Raw genomic sequence first — 23,307 nt, 5'->3', positions numbered from 1 at the left:
TAATGATTTCAATTTTTTTTTTTAAATTCCACCAAGAATTGGTTTCAGAAGTCCTGGAGTGGAAGTCACAATTAATTGAGTTGAAATTCATGAAAAAAATCTTTGATGGTATTTGAAGAAGGCAGATGCAAGAATATCAGTGAACTGCAGACCATTACCAATGAGGACAGAGAAAAAAAATCTTCAGAAAAATTGCCCAAAACTGGGGCCTGGCTTTGCATCATGGTGCTCTATGGAGCAAAGAGTGTACATAATAAAAATGTTTGACATGAAGGGGTAAAATAATTCTAAATCTGCAGTAGTCATTAAAAGTCACATTTTGTGTTGAATTTTGGGAAACCACTTATTATATTACCTGTACTGAGTTATTTACATTGATCTTGTTTGAGCAGTTTATTGCAAACACCAGAACATTTGTAAATGTAGCTATTAAACCTAATTTGCAAGAGAGCTGAATCATTTGGTTCGCAACTGTACCTTTACACCACACATGACAGTTAAAAAGTTATTCCCACCTACATAGATGTATATTTTTGGCAGGCAAATTAGGCATTTGCCTAGGGCCCCTCCCACGGGGGCACTCAGGCAGTGGTGTGCCACTAATAGCGGCACAACACATGGCCGATATGAGACCCATGAGTCAAGGGGGCCCAGCATCACGCATTCAACTGTATCAGCATCATAGATGCCAATACAGGTCAAAGCAATGATAGAGAGAGTGTCAGGTGACGCTCCCTCTCCCATCATTCCCCCTCTGACTCTGACGCAGTGGGCGCGATGACATCACTTCATCGCGCCATGCTGTGCCGGGCAGTGGAGCTGTTGAGACATGCTGCAGAGATCATAGCAGCGGGGGAACGAGTAGAGGTGAGTATTGTATTTATTTATTTTTAAATCAGTAAGTACGTGGTGGTCATAATACTGGAGGACTATGACGCTGCATTATACTCTCTAGGATGGCTGCATTATACTCTAGGGGGTGCTGCATTATACTTTATAGAGGACTATGGGAAGTGCATTATACTATATGTACTATATGGGAGCTGCATTGTACTATATGGGGGTTGCATTATACTCTATCAAGGACTATGGGGAGTGCATTATACTATATGTACTATATGGGGGTTGCATTATACTGTATCAAGGACTAAGGGGTGCATTATGCTACGGGGAGTGCACTGTACTATGTGGAGGACTATGGGGGGGCATTTTATACTATAGGGAGGATATGGGGAGTTAAGTATACTGTATGGAGGACTATGGGGTGCATTATACTGTATGGAGGATTATGGGGAGTGCATTATACTATATGGATGACTATGGGGGTGCATTATACTGTATGGAGGACTATGGGGAGTGTATTATTTTATATGGATGACTATGAGGCACATTATACTATATGGAGGACTATGGGGCACATTATACTATGTGGAGGAGTATGGAGTGTATTATACTAAACAAGCGAAATGCTGCCTATTCATTGAGGGATTGGATTTTTTATGCCGGAACAAAAATCATTGTTCTCAGCAGCACATTGCCCGGGGAAAACTGCATATATGCTGCTGATAACATGATACTGTATGAGGACAGATTTATTTATTAGTGATTGTTCTATCCCAATCATTCTTCCCCAGCCAGTGTAAAGGGGCCGGGAAACAAGCGTTGAACGACTTCAATATTGTTCATCACTATCGTTTAACGCATGTAAATTCAACCGAAATGTTTCTGTGTGATGGGGCTGCACTTTAAGCATGAAGAGGTTGATCATATTTCACTTTATCATATATTTACAGGTGTACACCACCATGGGGCCCCACTTTAAACTTTTGCCCAGGGCCATACTTTGCCTAAAACCGGCCCTGATTGTCAGATATATAGTGCTTGTAAAAAAATTTTAAAGCTTGTAAGCACTGCGCTTGTTCTGTTTAGAAGTGGTGGTCGGTCTCCAAGGTAATGAGGTGTAAACAAAAGAAAAGTTTTCATAATATCTCAAGAATTCTTAAACATTTTAATGAGCAGTATATTGTTTTTATTTTTCCATCAATACCAAGGTAAGAAGATAGGAATAACCCTATAAAATGGTGTACAGTTTGCTAATGACTAGTGTTGAGCCACCCCCGTAGTATTCGAGTTCGGTTCGGTTCGTCGAACACCCGTGTGTTCGCCGAACTGTTCGTCGAACTGTTCGTCGAACACCTTCGAACACCGTTAAAACCAATGGCAGGCAAACAAAAACACATAGAAACACATAGAAAACACCTTCAAAGGTGTCCAAAAGCTGACAAACTGCTCAGAAGACACAACTAACACATGGAAAAGTGACAAGTACATATAGTCATGCGAAAAGAAAAGAGGTGGAGGAGTAAAAGGAGGGGGAGACACAGATATAGGCATGTCATGCCCTTCTAAAATCCAAAAAGTGAGAAGCCGAGACGGCCAGTCCGCTCCTGCCCGTGCCACCTCCGTGTCGCCGGGTTTGTGCCAGAGCCGCGGTGAACCCTGACGGCCAGCCCCCCTCTCCCAATACTGGTGCCTGTCTGCTGGTGGGTCGAGAGAGCCCCCCTGTGGTGGAGGCAGCTCTAAGCTTTTTAATTTAAATTGTCCCTCTAATTTGAATGAATACACTTTAAATCCATTTACAAGGATCTATTGGAGGGCAAGTCTCATGCCAGCAGCCGCGTAATTCCAGCTCCAGTAGCGTCCACTAAAGCTGCTGCAGTTAAAAAGCTTTTATAAGGATCGAGCTCGGCTGTCCACCGCAAGGCATCCTAGTGCCAGTCCCAGCCCCTATGCCTTGGGGTGCCTCCTGATGCTCTTCACTAAGTATCCCGTGGTCCCGAAGCATTTCCTTTGAAAAAATTAAGTGTCCAAACTACAGGTGGTGTAGCTTGCTTAACAGCCGGGATAATCCGCTGACTAGCAGACACTGCTACTAGGCACAAAGTATTTCCTGGGCTAGATGCAGTTAAAAATTTGTAAGTAGATACTCTCGTTGGATGCTGAGAAAGCATTCCATAGAGTCTCCTGGCACGCCATATATGATTCTCTTAAAAAGCTTGGGGTAGGGGTCTAGGGGACCCTTTTATAGCCAAAATCACGGCCCTGTATCACAATACGTCACCTAGGCTGAAGATAAATGGAACTGTAGCACCGAGGGCTCGGTTGCTACAGACGTATTGCACCTCACCCAGAGGTGTGATATCTCACTCTCAGATAAGGATGGAGTGTGGATCAGGACCCGACACCTGCATGCATTACACCACATTGCCGTGGGGCAGGGCGACCAATATGCCCCTGAGATGGGCACGACAGTCCCTGTCCCTGGCTGGAGTGGGGGGAGGGAACACTGAGGAAGGGGAACCCTGCAGTGCAGGAGCAGGGAGGAAGCAGTTCCTGGGTGCATTGAGAAGGGAGTATAAAAGGTGGGCACCATCTTAGTTCAGTGCAGAGAAGTCTGAGCAGAAGTGGCAGGGAGCAGGGGCTCTGCATGAGCTCTGCTCCGGAGGCGGGCCTAGTAACAGAGGCCCAGGCCTGCAAGAGGGAGAAGGAAGGAAGAGGAGCGGAGAAGGCTCCAGGAACGAGGAATGAAGGGATCCCAGGGGTGCGGACGAGCGAGTCGCCACCGCACGCCCGAATCCACCTGCGTGGAGGGGTCAGGCCAAAGGGGGTGACCGGTCCCCGAACTAATGGAGGCAGGAAACGACCCTCAGCTAGAAACCGGAGGCTCTGACATTTTATGTGGCGCAGCCCCTTGCTCCACCCGCTAGGAAGGCACCACATAGGGTCAGGGAAACTGGCGCCAAGTTTACCAAGAGGAGGCCCGAGGCAGCCGGACAGAAGTGTTGGTAAGAAAGGCCAGACAAAGGACACACAAAGGGGGTCCTGTGAAGCGCTCCAAAGTTATCTGGGAGTTGTCTGAGCCCCTCACCTGGTGAGCACAGTACGACGTGGGCAGCCGTTACCTGCAGACGTGGTCTGGATAATAAGAACTGTGAGTAAAGGCCCTGAACTGCATCACTGACTCCGTGTCGTTACTGCTGCTGCCCTGCACCATCACCCCCATCCTCCGCATACACTGCCCTGAGGCTATACTCCTCCCGTGGGGAGTTATGCTACGCTCTGCTGCACCCACAACACCAGCCTTAGCGGTCTGCCCTGTAGCGGCGGTTCACTCTGACCGCAATCCACGGGTGGCGTAGTCGGACATTTAAACATCAAAACCACATAAATAGTTCCGCCACTGGTTTGACCGCCCTGAGCCACGGAACCGGATCGCCGCCACGAAGACTACAACCACCAGCATCCACCAAAAAGGGTCCGGCTCCGGGTGTCCCAAGGCCCAGGGGGTGCATCAGAACATTTTCATCACCTTTCACAATCACCAATGGGACAAGGCAGGGATGTCCTCTGTCCCCTCTCTTATACATCCTAGTGACGGAGCACCTGCTCTCATCAATTTGCCATAACCCCAATATTAGGTGGATTGAGGTGGGAGGCACCGAGTACAAGTGCTCTCTATTTGCTGATGATGTCCTAGTATATATCACTCAATCACATATATCCATCCCTGCTGTTATGGCTGAAATAGATCACTTTGTTACATGGTAAAATTTTAAAATCAATGCAGCGAAGTCTGAGGCCCTCGATGTCTCCCTCCCTAAATCCATATAGGATTCCATCCAGTCCAACTTTCCCTTTGCCTGGCCCTCACAGGGTATCAAATACTTAGGAATTCCTATTCATAGAGACCTCTCCCATCTATGTTATCTTAATTTTGGGCCCTTTATTGAACAATTCCATACAGACCACGGTTGGCAAGTTGGAACTGTGAGATTCACTACATGCACCACTGGTATTTTGTGGAAAAGCACATGTAAGATTCTGCAACAGTCTCTGCTGATACTCCTGCATGCGTGCATCCCTTTCTATGGCAGGAATAATTTCTGCAAATTTACTTTTGTACCGGGGATCTAACAGTGTGGCAACCCAGTAGTCAGGATTATTTCTAATTCTCACAATTCGAGGGTCATGTTGCAGGTAGTGCAGCAAGAAGGCACTCATGTGTGTTGCGCATCCAGGAGCACCAAGTCCCTGTTGTGTTGGTGGCGAGGTAACAATCATGCTTCCTTCCTCTGTCCTCTCCCCCCAACCTCGCACAACAGAAATGTGATCAAGGTCTCCCTCATCTGATGAGTCTTCCATCAGTTCGTCCTCCACTTCTTCCTGGGCTCCTGCACCTTCCTCACTAGTTTGGCTGCTACCATGTGCCCTGGTAAAATCATCTCCCCCACCCTCACATGCCTGCCGCCCTGGTGCTGCCGACCGTCTGGACCTTGCAGATGTTAGCCCTTCCGCATACAACTCCTCCTCCTCTACTTCCTCCACCTCCTCTTGTGCCACCACCTGACTCCGAATTCTGTTTAACATGTGCTCCAGCATGTAAATCACCGGAATAGTCATGCTGATAATGGCATCGTCAGCACTAAACATCTTCGTCGCCATTTCAAAACTGTGCAGAAGGGTGCATAGGTCCCTGATCTGAGACCACTCCTCCAGCGTGATTTGCCCCACCTCTGAATCTCGTTGGCCCAGGCTATACGTCAGAACGTATTGCACCAGGGCTTGTCGGTGCTGCCACAGTCGCTGCAACATGTGCAGAGTTGAATTCCACCGGGTAGGCACATCGCATTTTAGCCGGTGAAGTGGCAGGCCCAACGACTTCTGTAGAGATGTAAGTCGCTGAGCTGCGGGATGCGAACGGCGGAAGTGAGCACACAGCGACCGTGCCCTCTGCAGAAGGCCATCTAGTCTGGGATAGTGGGCTAAAAATTGCTGGACAACCAGGTTCAACACGTGAGCCATACAAGGCACGTGTGTGACATTGCCCCGGCGAAGGGCCGCACCCAGGTTTGCAGCATTGTCGCACACGGCCTTCCCTGGTTTCAGGTCCAGTGGAGACAACCATTCATGAAATTGGTTCTCCAGAGCTGACCACAACTCCTCAGCTGTGTGACTCACATTTCCCAGACATTTCAATGTAAAAACCGCCTGATGACGTTGAGCCCTACTGCCAGCATAGTAAGGAGGTGTGCAGGATCCCTTCTGCGCAGTTAGAAAGCTTGTGGCATGACCAGACAGGCTTTGGGTGCAGGTGGAAGACCGAGAGGAGGTTGAGGAGGCAGAAGCAGTGGAGGAAAAATGACATAAAGAGGATTGACGCACAACTCGTGGGGACGGCAAGACTTGGACAGCAGCCCCTTGTCCTGCTGTCACCATAGTTACCCAGTGCCCAGTCAGCGACATGTAACGCCCCTGTCCATGCCTACTCGTCCAAGTGTCTGTGGTGAAATGCACCCTGTCACACACAGAGTTTCTCAAAGAAGCGGTGATGTTGTGTGCGACATGCTGGTGGAGCGCAGGCACACCTTTCTTTGAGAAGTAGTGCCGACTGGGCATCTGGTACTGGGGCACTGCGACGGACATAAGGTCTCGAAAATCCTCTGTGTCCACCAGGCGGAAAGGCAGCATTTCTGTAGCCAAGAGCTTGCAGATGGTGAAATTCAACCTCTTAGCTTTCTCATGGCTAGGAGGAAATGGTCTTTTACTTGTCCACATCTGAGGGACCAAGGGCTGGCTATTGTGCTTAGACGGGGTTGATAAGGGTGTCCCCGGCAAACTGACGGTCTGTGAGGAAGATGCAGGCGGACATGTTAGGTTGCCTTGATCCAAAGGTGGTGCTATCGATGTCGGACAGCGCTCAAGACCAGCTGGTGTTACCACCTCCAAAGAAAATGATGACCTGCCAATCACGCTGGCTGTTGCAGGTAAAGAGGTGGCAGGTCTGCGCCCCAAAACTGGTGTGACTGCTGTCCCCCCAGTCACAGAGGATGAAGAGGCCGCGGATGCACAAGATATGGCAGACGGTGGTTGGCCCGGCCGGCTAGACCGCATTGTAGCACACTGAGCTTCCCACTGCAACTTATGCTTCATGTCCATGTGCCGGTTCATGCATGAAGTACTCAAACTATGTATTTTTTGGCCTCTACTTAGCTTTTGCTGACAAATGTTACAGATAACACGAGTTGGGTCATCTTTATCGATCTGAAAAAATGCCCAGGCTATGCAAGGCTTAGCACCCATGCGACCTGAAGAGCCACCACGACTTGTGGTGAGAGGCAGAGTTGTGTTTGAGGATGCAGTTGTTGACGTGCTTCCAGTACTACGTCTCTGTCCAGGAAGGCGCAACCTGACCTCGTCGTCACTAGCATCTTCCTCCACCTCCTCTGCTGACCTCATCTCTTGGCTGACTGTGGGTTGACAGTAAGTGGGATCTCCGACCTCATCATCATCACCCTGTGCGTTATCACACCCGTCGTCCTCAGAGCCAACCTGTTCCTGCCCTGACAAAAACTAAAGTTGTCGCTCCAATCAGGTATTTGAGTCTTATCATCGTCTTCCTCATTGTCTCCACCAACAGGAGTTACAGTTTGGGAATGAGGGTCTACATTATGGTCAGAACCTTCTGCGTCTGGTCCTGGATCCGACTCATAAAGATTCTGGGCATCAGTGCAGATCATTTCCTCGTCTGGATTCACAGAAGCGCTGGAGTCGACCTCTGATTCCCAGGCTATAGTATGAGTAAACAGCTCTGCAGACTCAACCATCTGTTCTACCTCATACTCAGACGGGCAGCTGGAGATTTGGGAGCTGTGAGGAAGCAAGTGCGATTTGGGTGACACCTTTGAGGACTGGAGTATTTGTGATGTTGAAGTTGATGTGGAGGAGAGCCCACTTAAAGGAGCACTTGATATCCGTTGAAGCACCTGCTGTTTTTGTGCCTCATCTGGAATTTGTAGCGATTGGCGTGGCCGTAAGAAAGGGATCTTATCACATTGTCCGCTAAAAGAAGTAGACATTTTAGTTTGGCTGGAAGATGGTCTTTCTTCTGCACCTACCCCACGGACACAACCTTTTTTCCCCTTCCCAACACGCCTATTCCCCTTTCCACCAGCAGCAGGCCTTTTTCCACTCATTTTGGTGGTTAACTAATTCACAACTCTGGAGTTGTTTGCACAAAAAAACAATGGATGGTAACTGAGCAGAGCTGAGTGGCCAAACTGTGGTATTAGGCCAAAACTATTGGCTGGGTTAGATGCAGAAAAAAATTATTTTTAATATGCAACCTGATGGAGGTCAGTATAGATGGACTAATAGACCAAGTCCCACACACCGCTAGAAGCCCAAATATTTTTTCAGAGCTAGATGCAGAAAATTTTTTTATTCAATTTGCAACCTGATGGAGGTCAGTATAGATGGACTAATAGACCAAGTCCCACACACTGCTAGAAGCCCAAATATTTTTTCAGAGCTAGATGCAGAAAAAAATTATTTTTAATTTGCAACCTGATGGAGGTCAGTATAGATGGACTATTAGACCAAGTCCCACACACCGCTAGAAGCCCAAATATTTTTTCAGAGCTAGATGCAGAAATTTTTTTCATTCAATTTGCAACCTGATGGAGGTCAGTATAGATGGACTAATAGACCAAGTGCCACACACTGCTAGAAGCCCAAATATTTTTTCAGAGCTAGATGCAGAAAAAAATTATTTTTAATTTGCAACCTGATGGAGGTCAGTATAGATGGACTAATAGACCAAGTCCCACACACTGCTAGAAGCCCAAATATTTTTTCAGAACTAGATGCAGAAAAAAATTATTTTTAATTTGCAACCTGATGGAGGTCAGTATAGATGGACTAATAGAACAAGTCCCACACGCTGCTAGAAGCCCAAATATTTTTTCAGAGATAAATGAAGAAAAAAATTATTTTTAATTTGCAACCTGATGGAGGTCAGTATAGATGGACTAATAGACCAAGTCCCACACACTGCTAGAAGCCCAAATATTTTTTCAGAGCTAGATGCAGAAAAAAATTATTTTTAATTTGCAACCTGATGGAGGTCAGTATAGATGGACTAATAGACCAAGTCCCACACACCGCTAGAAGCCCAAATATTTTTTCAGAGCTAGATGCAGAAAAAAATTATATTCAATTTGCAACCTGCTGGAGGTCAGTATAGAAGGACTAATAGAACAAGTCCCAAACACTGCTAGAAGCCCAAATATTTTTTCAGAGCTAAATGAAGAAAAAAATTATTTTTAATTTGCAACCTGATGGAGGTCAGTATAGATGGACTAATAGACCAAGTCCCACACACTGCTAGAAGCCCAAATATTTTTTCAGAGCTAGATGCAGAAAAAAATTATATTCAGTTTGCAACCTGATGGAGGTCAGTATAGATGGACTAATAGAATGATGCTATGCCCAAAAGATTTTACTTCACTAGGTGCAGTAAAAAAATTGGTATTCTATACACAGGTGGTATATCTTGCAACACAGATAGGCTACTCCACTGACTAACACACTCTGCAATAGGCCAAAAAGGATTAGCTTTGCTAGATTCAGCCAAATGCTGTGAAAAAAACTTGCACAGCACTGGCACAGACCTGCCTGGCAAAAACTGATAGGAACTGATGTAACCTAGTCCTGAAAAGGACTCCAATTACAATTAGTCTTTACTCCCACAATCTATCTATTTAAGAGCACAGACCTGCCTGATAAAAGTCGTAGGAAATGCTGTAACCTAGTCCTTAAAAGGACTGCAATCACAACTATTCCCTACTCCCAAGCTATCTGTATATTTGTGCGAAAATTGGCTTGAAATTAACAAGGTATAGTGCACACAGCAACAGCGGTGCCGTCTAACACGCAGCTGCAGCAGTGAGAAAATGGTGGCGACGGGGAAAATGGCTTGGTCTTATAGGGCAAGGACATGTGACATACACTGCCAATCACACATGCCCTTGCTTGTGTGAAAAAAAGCACTTCGCTCCGTGTGTGCACTGCTGATAGGCTGACAGATTGCACCTCCCCACTGTAAATGCGGGAAAGAGAAAAAAAAATGGAGATCTTCATTGTTCCTGCAGAGATCCATCCCCTGCCCCTCCCCCCGCCCCGCTGTACACTCAAACTGCGTATTAACATTAATTTTCATCATTACTGAGAAAAAATCCAGTTATGATTTTGGTGCACGAACAGTTATCGAACATAACCTCGAACAGCCGAATTTTTCTCAAATTGTTCGTGTTCGCTGACCGGCTCGAACACCGCCCAAAACAGCTCGAATTTGAGATTGGCGAACAGTTCGAGTAGAACAACGCTCATCTCTACTAATGACACACAACTATGGTCTTAAAAACCCTATGGAAAATTATCAACTTGTGTGCTGCCTTTAGCTGTGGACACAGGATTTTATAGAGACTTATAGAGTGTCTAGAAAATGTCATTAGTGTTTTGTTTCCATATTTTGATGGTAACTAGAACATGAAAATATCTTTAATCTTTTTATTTAGTATCATAAAGCAGGCCATTAAAAAATGTAGAGAGATGGAAGATTAAGGTTGCATGCCAATAATGCACCTAGCAATTTTTGTTTAGTAATTTGACGACTACGAGATAATTTTTCATGAGTTGAAGTGTATGCCTTCTACAGTGACTGCCTCCTTTGGAGAACAACACGCTGGGCATGTTGAATTCTGGCATTTTTCATCTTTCTGTTCCCTCAAATTTTGTCCAAATTAGTTGTGTTGGTTGGCATTGAGCCAAGCCTAAAGCTACCCATACATTATTAGATTAGACTCACAACATGTGTCAATGATTCCTATTTATAGCTATAGCGCTAAAAAATTACAAAGTCCATATGACTCTTCCATAGGGTCCATCCATCCATTATAATCAGTTTTGTTTAGAAACTCATGAAAACTCATGCACACTGTAATGAAGCAAAAAAACGTCATGTGGGGTAGTTCATATTTGCAATGAAGTTTGTTAGAAGTCTTCATTCCAAGTTCTGTTATATTTTCCTGTAAGAAATAGCAGAGCATGCGTCACTGTTTTTTCAGGTAAAATAACTAACACCCTGATGAGCACCTGTTTAATCAATGGGGTCTAATATGTTCAAAGTGACCAGCCAAAGAATGAATTTTGTTTTTCTGTTTTTATAAAGTAACAGAAAGCATAATTCCTCATGCAGATGTGAATAAAGCCTTAAAAATCAACCACGTTAATTATAAAATCCTTTAGTTCATTTCTACTAGGATATCAATTCACTAGATATGAGCAACCACCACCCATCTTCAATGCTCTTACTGAGGGAAGGAGGTTGTTGGCCAAAATCTTGCATGACACCATCCATCCTCCCTTCAATACGATGCAGTCGTCCTAACTACTGATGAGCGAGCACTAAAATGCTCGGGTGCTCGGTCCGAGTAACGAGCCCAATGTAAGTCTATGGGAAACTCGGGCATTTTTCCGGCAACCCCCCCCCCCGACGGTCTGCAGAGGGCCTAAACATTGCCCAAATCGATGGGAACAGTGCTCAAGTGACATGGGAACAGCATAGAGAAGACCCCTAGAAGCATCTCTGACTCCCAGGTCACTGCTGTCAACAACGTTGTCAGAGGTATTACGCCACTTTTACGGCCTCACAATAAAACATACAAAAACTAAACCAAAATGGATTTTCCTGGAAAAAATGTTAAGGAACATCCTTTCCAGGGTAATGACTTGTATATGAGGCAAAATAAATATACAAAAACAAAAATGCTCCTCCACACCTTGGGATATGTTCACAAGTAGCGTTTTTGATGCATTTTTGCATTGCTTTCAAAGGTGAAAAATACATTCACCGGTAAATGTTATTTTAACATTTTACTAACTTATCTTGCCATGTGGTGTGTGAGACATGATCAGACACATCCTGTTTCATTTATGAAGGAGGGACTCTGAAAGTCACAAACACTATTTTTATAGGGCCGTCCTTAATATTCTTAAAGGGCCAGCAGTCGGCCGTGCTTTGTTGTTCCCATTATTAAAGAGTGGGTCTCCTATAATGTTATTGGGTGTGCAGTGACTGCAAGGGCTGCCAAAAATTTGGACGCACCCCAATCCCCTTTGAAGAGACATAGAGGAGGGCCTCAGTGAAAAAATTTTCAAATTATAAAGGGGTGGGTCTCCTATAGCGGTAATGCCCATGCAGTGACTGCAAGGGCTGCCAAAATTTGGGAAAAACCCCAATAACAATTTAAAGACACACAGAGGTGGTCCTCAGAAATGACATGTTCCCATTAGAAAGGAGCGGGTCTGCTATACAGTTATAGGGTATGCAGTGAGTCCAACAGCTGACAAAATTTAGGAAAAACCCCAATACCAATTTAAAGACACATAGAGCTGGACCACAGTAACGACATGTTCCCATTAGAAAGGAGCGGGTCTGCTATACAGTTATAGGGTATGTAGTGAGTCCAACGTCTGTCAAAATTTAGGAAATTTTAGGAAATGCCTGGCTGTAGAGTCAGCGGTGTCAGCCACAGATCTGCCTGCTCTTTCTGAGCTGTCCACAACTCTTCTGCATTGTGCGATTTGTCACCTAAGCATATTAGCTTCAGCACAGCCTGTTGTCACTTGGCCAAGGCACTGCTGCAGTGCTTCCAGCTTCTTCTGACTGATGTGGTCATTTCAAAGATAGAGGCTGAGCAGGAGGAGGTGCAGAAGCTGTAGAATGTGGGGGCAACCCTGATTGACCCAGGGCCCGCAATCCTCTGCGTCGGCAGGACGTGTTTCGTCCCAAGGTTCGACTGGGTCTTGGCTTCCACTATATTAACCCAGTGTGCCGTCAGCGAGATGTACCGTCCCTGCCCACAAGCACTTGTTCACTTGTCCGTGGTTAGGCGGACTTTCCCAGTATCTGCGTTGTTGAGGGCACAGCTATTGCTGTGGGACACGTGCTCGTGTAATGCGGTGATGGCACACCAACAGAAATACTGGTGGCTGGGGACCGAGTACCGAGGAACAGCTGTCGCCATCAGGTTGTGTAAAGCTTCCGGCTCCACGAGCCTAAAAAGCAACATTTCGAGTGCAAGCATTCTCTAAATGTGTGAATTTAGTAGTGTGGCCTGTGGGGTGTTGACTGCGTATTTGTGCTTGCGTTCCAAGGACTGGGGTGGGCACAACTGAATGCTGCGCTGGGACAAGGACGTGGACATGCTTGCTGATGGTGCTAGTTGAGAGTGTGCAACGACACGCGCAGGGCGTGAGGCATCTTCGCATGCACCATGGACCGGAGATTGGCGTGCACGCACAATAGCGGAAGAAGCCGTGGTGTCACCTACAGACACTGTTTCTGGACCCTGGGGTTCAGCCCACTTAGTCTGGTGCTTTGCTGCCATGTGCCTGATCATGCTGGTGGTGGTCAGGCTGCTAGTTTTGCTACTCCTGCTGATGCTGGCCTGGCAGGTGGTGCAAATGGCCTTTTTGGGGTTATTTGCAGAGTCTTTAAAAAGCAATCAGACGCGGGAAGACCTAACAGTTGCACTGGCAACTTCCGTCGTGTTGGTGTTACAGGAAATGCTTTCCCGCCTTGTGTCTGCGGCCACCACACTACTTCTTCTTGCCTGTTGTGGTGCGATGCCTCCCTCCCCCTGTGTGCTGCTGGCCTCATTCTGCATGTCCCCCTGCAAGTTTCGGTCAGTTACTATATCATCCACCACCTCATCTTCCACTTTCGCACCCTGGTCCTCCTCCTGACTTTCTGGCAATTGTGTCTCACCATCATCATCCACCTCTTGCGACAGTAATTGCACTTTCGCACCGTTCCTCTTGACTCACTTGAAGCTGGCCGGGCGAGAGGCCTAAATCTACAAATGGAAAAGTGAACGACTCTTCTGAGTGTCCAAGTGTGGAATCAGTTGTCCTTGGGCACTCAGCATGGTGGGAGGAAGGAGGATCAGGGTGAGGATTATGTGATTCAAGCTCATGGCTACTGAGACTTGACCGTGTCGAAGACAAGGGTGGTGGTGGTGGTGGCAAAGTGACTGGAAGCATTATTGGCTATCCAACCAACAACCTTTTGACACTGCTCTGTCAGGAAATTGGGACAGGAAGGTCGAGCAACAAGATGTAGGTGTTTGTTGTGGCACAATTTCAGCATGCCCACAGCCACGTCCTCGGCCTCTGCATGCACCATCACCATCACATCCACTTCCCCGTCCCTTGCCACGCACCTTGCCCATTTTTAATGGAGGACAATATTTTCCATGTTCACTAGAAATCGCTGATTTTGGAATGCTGTTATATGTAATACGTCTGACAGAGAACCACGGTTTTAAATAGCAGGCCTGTAGTTTACTAATATTATTCTTCACGGAGACCTAGTGTGAATAGCTTGACCGACACACTGCAACAAAATAGAAATGGAAGGCAGAAATGGCTGATTTTGGAACGCTGTTATATGTGATATGTCTGACAGAGAACCACGATTTTAAATAGCAGGCCTGTAGTTAGCTAATACTATTCTTCACAGAGACCTAGTGTGAATAGCTTGACCGACACACTGCAACGAAATGGAAATGGAAGGCAGAAATGGCTGATTTTGGAACACTGTTATATGTGATATGTCTGACAGAGAACCACAGTTTTAAATAATAGGCCTTTAGTTTACTAATACTATTCTTCACAAAGACCTAGTGTGAATAGCTTGATCGACACACTGCAACAAAATGGAAAAGGAGGCCAATATTTTCCACATTCAGTTCACATTTCTGGATTTTTATCGCTGTAATATGGAAAAGATCTGGCTGTATTCTGCAGTGTTAACAAGCAAATGGAGCAGAAAAATGGTGTACACTGAATTTAATTTTAAGCAAATAACCAGGATTAAGATAAAAAAAAAGTTGACCTGGCCCCTGATACCTGGGGGTATGTCTACAAATATTTGTCACCGGAGGATCACTCAGAAGTTGAACATGCAATGGACCCTCTTGTGCTGTATCATGCACTACAGTCTGTCACATACCCTGGCTGCCTTGGTTTTTAAGCAAATAACCAGGATTAAGATAAAAAAAAAATTTGCCCTGGCCCCTGATACCTGGGTCTGTGGCTACAAATATCTGTAACAACAGCAGGAAATGCTATGGACCCTCTTGCACTATATGCACTGCAGTCTTCCACATACTCTACCTGCCTGCCTAACTCCTGCTATCACCACTGAATATATGCAGCTGGATTAGTCCTCAGAAGGACTGTTAGTTCAGATGGATATATATGTTGTGAAATACCTATACTAAACATAAACAAGCAAATCTCTGCCTGACTCAGCAGCAGCTCTCCCTACTCTGCCTGTTTCCGGGCAGATTGTGATAAGCATAGCGGTGCCAGGTCTTATGTAGACCTGATGCCGCTGTGCGGCCAGCCAATCACTGTAATGCCCACAACCAACATGGCTACGGCATTACAGTGCATGGCAAGCAATCCCTGCATGTTCATTGGCTCTCTAAAAAGCGCCAAACATGCAGCAGGTGGACCCGAGCTTCTGCCCAAGCAACCCGGAAATACTGGCCAAGCGCTGAGCTTGTTGAGCACCGTGATGCTCGGGCGAGTACCGAGCAGTGGCAAGCACGTTCGCTCATCACTAGCCTTAACCCCTTTGCAAAAAAACTCCCCCAAAGTATAATGTTTTCCCCACCATGCTTCTCGGTTTGGATGGTGTTCTTGGGGTTGTACTCTTTCTTCCTCCTCCAAACACAGCGAATGGAAGTGATACCACAAAATTCTATTTTGGTCTCATCTGACCACATGACCCTCTCCCATGCCTCCTCTGGATTATCCAGAGGGTCACTAGCAAACTTCAAACAGGTCTGGACATGTGCTGGCATAAGCAGGGAGACCTTACATGCCCTGCAGGATTTTAATCCTTGACTGCGTAGTGTTAATAACGGTAATGTTTGAAGTGTGGTCCCAGCTCTCTTCAGTTCATTGACCAGATCCTCCCGTGTAGTTCTGGGTTGATTCCTGACCTTTCTCAGAATCATCCCTACCCCACTAGGCGATATCTTGCATGGAGCCCCAGACTGAGGAAGATTGACAGTCATCTTGTGTTTCTTCCATTTTCTATTAATTGTGCCAACAGTTGTTGCCTTCTCACGAAGCTGCTTGTCTATTGTCCTGTAGCCCATCCAAGCCTTGTGCAGGTCTACAATTTTGTCCCTGGTGTCGTTAGACAGCTCTTTGGTCTTGGCCATGGGGGAGGTGTGATTGAGTGTGTGGACAGATATCTATTATAGTAATTTAGGGGAGACCTCATAAACATGTATAAATACATCAGGGGGCAGTACAGAGTTCTCTCCCATGACCTGTTTATACCAAGGATGGTGACAAAGACGAGGGGGCACACTATGCGTCTGGAGGAAAGGAGGTTCCTGCACCAGCATAGAAGGGGATTCTTTACGGTCAGAGCCGTGAGACTCTGGAACTCTCTGGGAGAGGAAGTGGTGATGTCCAACTCACTTAATGAGTTCAAGAGAGGCCTGGACGCCCTTCTTGAGAACAATAAAATTACATCTTATGCTTAGTGATAGTTAATTAATCCAGGGATTTAATCTGACTGCCAGATTGGTGTCGGGAAGTGAATTTTTCCTCAATGATGTAAATTGGTCTATACTGCATGGCTTTTTTTTTGCCTTCCCCTGGATCAACGCTGCGGAATAGCTGCAGTGCATAAGAAATAGGCTGAACTGGATGGACGCTTGTCTTTTTTCGGCCTTATAAGCTATGTAACTATGTAACTATGTAATGCGTTCAAACAGGTGCAATTAATACAAGTAATGCGTGCAGAGTAGGAGGTCTTCTTAAAGAAAAATTAACAGATCTGTGAGAGCCAGAATTCTTGCTGGGTGGTAGGTGATCAAATACTTATTTCATGCAATAAAATGCTATTTAATTATTTAAAAATCATACAATGTGATATTCTGTTTTTTATTTTAATATTCTGTCTCTCGCAGTTGAAGTGTACCTACGATAAAAATTACAGACCTCTCCATTCTTTGTAGGTGGGAAAACTTGCAAAATTGGCAGTGTATCAAATATTTATTTTCCCCACTGTAGCACAGTCATGGAGGAACCATCATAACCTGTACAAAAGCAGAGGCAGGAAATCCCACAACCAGTCTGTGGTAAATCTGAATAATGAGAGAATATTGCAGCTCAAGGCTTAACAATGGTTATAGGGAGAGAAAGCCATAAAACACCGAACAAATTCTACAGATAATGTGTAATAGCTTAGCAGTAAAGAAACAGTTAGTATCCATTTACCCATAGCCATATACAGTACTGTGCAAAAGTTTTAGGCTGATCCTTCTGTCTCTCTGTAATCCTACACAGATGTGATTGTGTTGACATTAGGGCTTTATGGGGCCATATAATCACTTCCAGGACTTATTGTTCTTTACCCTGAAGACAGTTCTTAATAACATTTGCTGTAAGTTTGGGGTCATTGTTCTGCTGTAGAATAAATTTGGAGTCAATCACATGCTTCCCTGATGGTATTACATTTTGAATAAGTATCTGCCTATATTTCTCTGCATTGAAGACATAATTAATCTTGACCAAATCCCAACACCATTTGCTTAAATGCAGCCCCAAACTTGCAAGGAACCTACACCATGCCTTACTGTTACATTCAGATACACATTATTATACTGCTCTTTAGTCCTTCTGGGTACAAACTGCCTTCTGTTACAGCCAAATATGTCAGTCCAGCGCACCTGCTGCCATTTTTATGCACCCCAGTTTTTATGTATTCTTCAATAGTTGAATCTCTTCACTTGGTCTTGATTCCACGTCAAACGTATGGTTTTGGCTGCAATTTTCCCATGAAGACCACTTCTGGACACACTCCTCCAAACAGCAGATCGGTGCATCTGGGTCTAACTGGTTGCCGCTGGTTTTGAGCTGATTGCACTGTTAGACATCTTACAAAATCGAATAAAAGTAATCATGATATGTCTTTCATCTGCTGCGCAGTTTCCTTGGCTGGCCACTGCATATACTGATAACACTCAGATCTACCTCTCTGTCCCAGACGTCACCTCTCTGCAGTCCAGAATCCTGGACTGTCTATTAGCCATATCCTCCTTCTTCTCCTCTCACTTCCCCAAGCTCAATGTGGATAAAACTGAACTCATTATCTTTCCTCCATCTCACATATCTTCCACATCTGGTCTATCTATCACAATAAATGACATCCTGTACCGGAAATCCGCTGCCTTGGAATAACCCTTGACTCTACCCTGTCCTTCAAACCGCACATCCATGCTCTCGCCAGCTCTTGTCGCTTTCCACAATCTATCCTTTCCTCACCCCTCAATCTACTTAACTGCTTGTGCATGCCCTCATCATTTCCCGCCTCAACTACTGCAACATTCTCCTCTGTGGCCTACCTGCTAACACTCTTGCACCTCTCCAGTCCTTTCTTAACTCTGCTGCCTGACTAGTTCATCTCTCTCCTCGATACTCCTGTGCTACCCCCTTTGCAAATCCCTTCACTGGCTCCCAATTCCCCAGCTTATCCAGTTCAAACTACTAACACTGAACTACATAGCCATCCATACCCTTTCTCCTCAGTACATTTCCGAACTAATCTCCCCATATTTTCCCTTATATCATCTCTGGCCCTCCCAAGACCTCCTTTTCTCCTCCACACTTATTTGTTCCTCACCCAATCGCTTCCAAGATTTCTCCCCAATATCCCCCATCCTCTGGAATTCTGTGCCTCAACACGTCCAATTACCTACCACATTCGGATCATTCAGACAGAACCTGAAAAACCCATCTCTTCATACAAGCTTACAGCCTGCCATGACCTTGCTTCCTGCCACCTCACCACCACCAGAGCTGCTGTAACCCCCAACCTACTGTCTCCTTCCCCATTATCCTGTAGAATGTAAGCCCGCAAGGGCAGAGTCCTCTTCCCTTTGTTAGTTCGTTTACTGTCAGTGATATCTGTATTTTGTATGAAACCCTTTTCTCATGTACAGTACCATGGAATCAATGGTACTATATAAATAAATAATAATGATATACGATCCTCAACATTGCCAATTTCTTGTTATCCTCAGTGCTCAGAAAGACAGGCTGAAACTTAACCATCATAAAGTACCATAAGGGAGGCATCTGATTGACTAAATTTATTCTGCAGCAGGACAGTGACGCTAAACATGTAGCCAATGCCATTAAGAACTATCTTTAGCATAAAGAAGAACAGAGTCCTGGAAATTATGAAATATCCCCAAAAGTGCTCTGGTCTCAACATCATCCACTCTATGTATAATTACATGAAGAGACAGAAGGATTTGTGCAACATACACCCACAGACATTTTTTGAATAGTTATCCAAAATATTTTTGAGCAACCTTCCTGCCAAGTTCCTACAAGAAACTGGGTAAGTATACCTCAATTTTTTTTTACCTATTATCACTTCTATTTAAGAAAGCATTCTTACTTTGCTGCATTTTTTTTCACATCTGCCTAAAACTTTTTCACAGTACTGTCAATTTACATCACTTTGACATTTCTTAAACTCTGATTGCTTTGAAGAGCTTGAATTTGGTAGGATACAGTCATTGGAAACTTTAGTGTTGATGACATCTTTGGAGGACAATTGGAGTAAACACGATTGGCAGCAGATCTATTTGCCGCTATTTGAATTTTTGGAAAAAAATTTGTTAAGCTGGGTAAGGCAGCGCTAGTCATCATACTGGGGATACTCGCTGCACCGGGTAAATTAAGCACACATGCAATGTCCTTCCGGTATTTTCTCAATTCAGCCGTTTATTATTATCATAAACCGCATATCACACAGTCCATCTTAGTTTATCACCGACATGTTTACTCACTTAACATCCGGGAGTCTCTCAAGTAGCAGACAGGCCCAATTGGCCCAAGTACAGCCTTCAGCAAGGTACTAACTTAAATGTCCACAATAAGCAGTGTCTTTACCTTTGACGGGGTACAGCTGCTTCAGTCCCGTTGGTTTGCCACCACTGTGGCTTTGCGGCTTCCCAGATGGGGGTCTCTAGCCGTCGTCCTGTCCAAGGCTACTGGTATGTTTCACACACACAACATCCAGCCTGGGCCTTTCAGGACTCTTCACCAAGCCAGTTTTCCCAGATGGGGGTCTCCAGCCCTCGTACCCTCAAAGGCTACTGGTATGTCTTCCACACTTGACATCCAGCCTGCGCCTTTCAGGACTCTTCACCAAGCCGCTGCCTTTCAAGGCCACTAGCATCCACTCACAGGATCCAGTCTCGACCTTTCAGGCTGCCAGGCTTCACTCGGCCTTACTAGGCCTCACACGAACGGTGTCCCACACACACGGGAACAGGCCTCACGCCTAACACACCTGTCTCAAATTAACAGAGTTTTTATATCCTGTAGCACACACACACACACCCATAGACAGGACCTGAGCTGATGTCACAGTCAAGTGTTCAGACCTTCGGTGTGCAGAAGGACCTGTGTGATGTCACAGTCATGTGACCAGTCAGCTGAGGGGGAGGTACATGTTCAGCCAAAACACCCACACTGGATCATTACAGTAATGCCAAGCACCCGCTGCATTACAGCTGTCAAATTACAATTTTCAAATATTCACTTATCCCTGCTATTTACACTTCTATATTAGTATTTTATCTTCACAGCTAAAGAGAATGACATATGCAAAACCAATAGTAGACAATGTTTTTTGGTATATGAGGTATACCGGCCATTATAATCAATGTGCCTTAAAAGGAGTTCAATACATAGGACATAAATCCAAATATTATATATTTTATATGAGGTGAAAAAAAATTGTTATACACAATTAGGACTTAACCTGCATAAACAGTATATGAATGATTTCCTTTTTCTTTTTAGTATTGCAGGTTTGTGCAGCCTAAATTCAGATCTTCATTTTCAGGCAAGATGAGTATGTTGTGCTCTTATTGAAATACTCTGCCATTATGGGAGGTGTGATGAGTTACACAAATGGTAATCCTTTTGACGCTTTGTTTACAACCTATAGACCCCCAGCTGGTGAACCAGGGACTTCACAGCCAAGGCACATATTATATTAGTGGAGGTCAAAAGTAATAGCTTTGTTAGTGGTACTTTACTCACTAAAGAATTCATATATTCTGTTCCATGTCTAGGGATAAGTCTGGCTCTGTACATCTTATCATAAACACCCTGAACAGTCTATGTCTTCCAGACATATTCATAGAGGATGATTGATTCATTCCACTAAGTCAAAGATGCTACTTCAGCAAGATTCGGTTTTGTCTATGTGAAAAAATGTAAGAGCAGAGGCTATAAGAAACTCCTGAAGATTGGGCTGAGGACTCAGCATTAGCAGGTGACAGCTGATGTCTGCTTTTGGATCAGCCCTCTGACTGTCCTCTCTTTGTTAAATGCTACCTTTACTGATTCAATGGGAGCATATAAAATGCAGAAGATGGAGCAAGATGATCATGAGACTATTCCATCTACTGTGGAGTATTCAGGCTGGGATGATCTCCACGATTTTTGTATTCCTCCAACTCCGCTAAGAAGGTGTGGCATTCAAAAATTCATGACTTGTGCTAGATAGTGGTGTCCTCTTGACTCGTCAGTAGTGTTGAGCGATACCTTCCGATATAGGGAAATATCGGATCGAATTGGATCGGACCGATACCCAAAAAATATCGGATATCGCCGATTCCGATACCGGAAACCAATGCAAGTCAATGGGACACAAATATCGGAATAAAAAGAAACCCTTTCTTTCCTTGTAGGTTAAAAACAAGGAAGGAATGAAGGAAAACAACTAAGAATAATGTAGAATGTATTACATGAAAAGCCGGTAATTCTGCAGCGGCATACACCGGTACCCGACAATTTAGAACTGAAAGAATAGAACATCACACATAGATTAGATAGATAGAAACATGTCAGTCACATATATATGAAGTACAGTGACAGTGTTGCTTACTGTACTTGTCATTTAGTGTAAAGGATTTATTAAAAAAAATAACAGTGTTTTCATGCACCGTCTCTTTAAAAAAGCCGGCCGGCAATTCAGCAGCGGTACCTGACAATTTAGAATAGAAAGAATAGAGAATCACACATAGATTAGATAGATAGAAACATGTCAGTCACATATATAAGAAGTACAGTGATAGTGCTGATTACTGTACTTGTCATTTAGTGTTAAAATAAAGGATTTATTAAAAAAAAAATTGGCGTGGGGTTCCCCGTAATTTTAGTCTCTAGCAGAGGTTAAGCAGATGGCTGGGGCAGATGTTTGAAGCCTGGGAAGGGGGTAATACCCACGGAGCTTCCCAGGCTACTAATATCAGCCCCCAGCTGAATACCTAGCCTTTACTAGCTATTAAAATGGGGGACCCCAAAAACAATGACGTGGGGTCCCCCCTATTTTAATAGCTAGCAAAGGCTAGGCAGACAGCTGGGGGCTGATATTAATAGCCCAGGAAGGGTGCCATGAATATTGGCCCCCTCCCAGGCTAGAAATGTAGCACCCTGAGGATTCGGCTGCTACAGGGGTATTGCACCTCAACCCAGAGGTGTGATATTCCACTCCCGGGTAAGGATGGAGTGTGGATCTGAGCTCGGTAGGCTGCATGCACTACATACATCCCATTTCCGAGGAACAGGCCGACGGTACTCCCACTTAGAAATGTGCAGGTACGACCGAGTCTGTTCCTGGCTGGAGTGGGAGGGGGGTGGTACATCCCAAGTAGTGTAGGGGCAGATAGGGGGAGCAGCCTGGGTAAAGATAGGAGCTCATTGGGTGCTGGTCGCCTGAGCTCACACATAGAGGGTGTATATAAGGTGGGCACCATCAGAGAACAGGGTCAGTCTTTGCAGAACAGTCAGTCTGTCAGCCTTTTGCAGAGAGAAGTCAGAGGAGGAAGAGGAGCAGAGCAGTCCCAGAGAGAGAGAGAGGAGAAAGCCAGAAAGACCCAGAGGGGGAAACAGAAAAGGAACTCTGAGAACCCAAAGTCCATCAGCGGGTGAAGAGTTGGCATTAGGGTACCGGAACCCAAGCTGGTGGGGGCAAAAACACACCCTAGCCAGAGACCGGAGGCCGTGGGCAGCGTCTGCCACGGCCACCCACCACATCCACCCCGAAGGCATACCACGTGGAGGGTCAGGGAACCCAAGGCCAAGGGTCTCCCAACAGAAGGCCCGAGGGAGCTGGACCTGGGTGGATCAATAGTGGGGACGGCCAGAGGAAAGGACAGAAGGAGAGCTCAGGGTCACGCTCCGGACTCGCATTGGGGGTTGGCTGGATCCAGGACCTGGTGGATGCAGCACGGCTCGGGAGGTCACTTGAAGCTGGAGTGACCGGAACATCAGCAGTGAGTAAATACC

This window comes from Phyllobates terribilis, unplaced genomic scaffold (genome assembly GCF_046119375.1).
Source record: "Phyllobates terribilis strain yellow unplaced genomic scaffold, ASM4611937v1 Scaffold_1__5_contigs__length_1240528914, whole genome shotgun sequence".
NCBI classification, from domain to species: Eukaryota; Metazoa; Chordata; class Amphibia; order Anura; family Dendrobatidae; genus Phyllobates; species Phyllobates terribilis.
The sequence above is the reverse complement of the archived record's forward strand: the minus strand, read 5'-3'. Positions refer to the sequence as shown.